Raw genomic sequence first — 3,282 nt, forward strand, 5'->3', positions numbered from 1 at the left:
TCCATTCCTTCTGGTTCAGATCCTCTCGGACATTCACACTGTTTCTGCTCCCTTCTGCTTCCTGCAGATTTTCTGTTTGTACTCTTATGGAAGCAGTGAATTTTGGATCTTAGCCATCATGTCTTATGACAGATATCTTGCTATCTGTTTTCCTCTACAATATCACACTCGTATGACGTCTCAAAAGATTGCCTTGCTTATTGCTCTAACATGGTTGTACCCTTTACTTGTCACTACTTTGACAGTGTTTGGTCTGACTGCTCCTTTACAGCTGTGTGGAAACATTATTAACAAATTGTGCTGTGACAACTATAGCGTTGTCAAGCTGGCCTGCTCTGATACAACAACCAATAACATTTTTGGACTTGTTAATATATTTACTGTAATCTTTGGTCTAATAATCTTACTTCTTTTCTCCTACATAAGGATCCTTAAAGTGTGTTTTTCTGGTTCTAGACAGACCAGACAGAAAGCTCTCAGTACCTGCACACCTCACCTTTTGTCCCTGCTCAATTTTTCCTTTGGAGCTTTCTTTGAAACAGTACAGAGCAGGTTTAATATGAACTATTTACCCAATATGTTGCGTATTTTTCTGTCATTGTACTGGCTTACATGCCAACCACTCATCAACCCTTTACTGTACGGACTGCAAATGTCCAAAATACGCATTGTATGTAGAGATCTGCTCTTTGGGGGGAAAAGGTAACTTAACATGTTATCTGGCAACTAAGAGATTTGCTCGTCATGAATAAAAAGAAATATGTTTAGTTAATGAGATATATTTGACAGTACTTTTGTCAACTGTATCTATATAACGTGACAACCTGTAACTATATTTTAATAAAACACAGACGACAAGGATGAGTTGAATGATTCAGCAAAAGGCTTTCTTTAAATCACCAACAGGAGATTTATTCAGTGTTCTTTGTTTGGATTTCTTAATAATATTTTAGTAATTTTATTGTTATCAGACTCAGGTACATGATTTATACAGTACTTAACAGATAATGAAACAATCATTTATACAGTAAATTAAGTCATGTTCCCATTATAAACCAGTTGCAAACTATTACTAAATGCTTTGTTCATCATTTGTAAAGCATTGCTCTTGTGTTAATTTTCATAATAAAGCAATTTTATACACACTCATGAATGGTTTGTTCATAGTAAATAAGTCTCTTAAAAATAATGTTCATAAACAGAAGTTTGGCAATTAATAAGTATAGCGAAAACCATTTGTAAATTAAATAATTTTCTCTTAATAAACTATCTACAAAGCAATTTCTTTGTTTATCTTTTGTAAAGCAGAGTTCCTATATTCATTCTAATCAGTAAAGCATTTGGAAATACATTTAGTAAATGGTTTATCCATAATAAGTTAGACCATGTTAAACTTTTATAAGTTGATTTTTTTTTCATAACTGATGCATAAACCTTTTGCAAATTAAGTAATTTAACATTGTTAACTAGGTACTCTGGAACATACATTTTTGTATGCTTATTCTTTATTCCTGTGCTAATTTCACAATAATTGATGCAACCTCAAATTTTTGTGAGATTTTGAATATGGTTAGCCCCTCAAAAAGGCAATTCATTTGCCGGATAAAGATTAATAATAATAATTAAAGCTGCAAGCAGCGATGAACGGGCCCTCGCCTCCTCGCAGTGTGTGTGTGTGTGTGTGTGTGTGTGTCTGTGTGTGTGTGCTTCTGTGTGCGTGTGACCCAACCTGCTCCTTCCTTGAAAAACTTCCCTATGAATGTATTTTAAAATTCTGCGTTTTTGTCAAATAAAAAGGAGAGAGCATGATGCCTTCTGTTCCTAGATCTAGATCAGTTTACCAGAACTAATCTGAACTAACGACATGATCACTGTCACTAGATAGAAAGAAAACGTTTACTTTCACTATGTGCTATTCATTGACAGTAATTATTCTAGACCTGCATTTGTTCATGCCTTAAATAAAATGTTATGATTTAGAAATATTAATAATAATAATAATAACAATAAATATTAATAAATTGAATTTAAATAGCACTTTTCACAAACTCAAAGCCACTTATGAATAGGCCTAAACTAATAACTGGGGTGTTAATACACATATTCCAAATACTTCCCAATAATGAAACCCAAGACTACTTCAGGAGTTACTGCTCGTTAGTTAACTACATGGCGTGAGTCCATCTAAAGTCAGGATCTGTTACGCTTTACAATGCATTTCTAAATGAGTCGCTACAGTTACCAGAACCTGGACACACACATGCATTGTTCTATTTGGACATGCTTTCAGAAATATGCCTATGGATATTAGTGTGTTAATGCATCTTTAACAAGCACTTACCAACATATTGAATCATGATGAACTAATGAGCTACTACTGATTAGTGTACTACATGCTTTTCAAAGCATTTATAAAGGAGTTGCAAAGGCTAGCAGATACAAACGAGACACAAGTAAAACAAGTATTTGTAACCCTGATTACGATGTAGCACGAATGTACATATAGGAATAGCTCAAAGTATTGTTACGTATTTGATTGTGGACCAGAACCAAAAGAAAACAAAATTGTTAAGAACCAGACAACTGAACGTCAATAAAGAGACCAGGAAACCAGTATAAAGTTTGAGAAGCGTATTAATATACACAGAAATATGGCATACAAGTATACAGATAAAAACACAGGTACGAAAAATAACTAAAATAATTAATTGCGCACATAAAAAAAACTTTTCAGTTCTATGAGCTCAGTTTTTCTTTGATGACAAGCGTTCAGAGATGTTCCCGTTGCGCCCTCTAATGTGTGGAAAGGCCTTAACGTGGACATACGATCTTCACCAGATTTTATACGCATATTGCTCTCATCATTGTGAACATATTTCCCATTTACCTTCATTAGCTCCGCCCAACCGGAAGGCGGCCATTTTGACTTTATGAGTTGTCATGTGTTTCCAACTCCTCCTAGGCCGTGACTGAAATCTTAATTTTAATTTAATTTTTGATTTTAATCTGTTTATTGATCCTCAATGGGGAAATTACAATTTACACTCTGTGTCCACACTTTGTAAGTTTTTCACACACACACACACACACACACACACACACACACACACACACATGCTCAGGATCTATGCATGCACTAATGGAGAGATGGCAGAGTGGGGGGGCTGCCAGCTGAACCAGCGCCCTGAGCGGGTGGGGGGGTACGGTGCCTTGCTCAACAGCACCTGGCAGTGCCCAGGAGGTGAAGTGGCCTCTCTCCAGCCACCAACCCACACTCCCTAC

This window comes from Etheostoma cragini, chromosome 3, assembly GCF_013103735.1.
Source record: "Etheostoma cragini isolate CJK2018 chromosome 3, CSU_Ecrag_1.0, whole genome shotgun sequence".
NCBI classification, from domain to species: Eukaryota; Metazoa; Chordata; class Actinopteri; order Perciformes; family Percidae; genus Etheostoma; species Etheostoma cragini.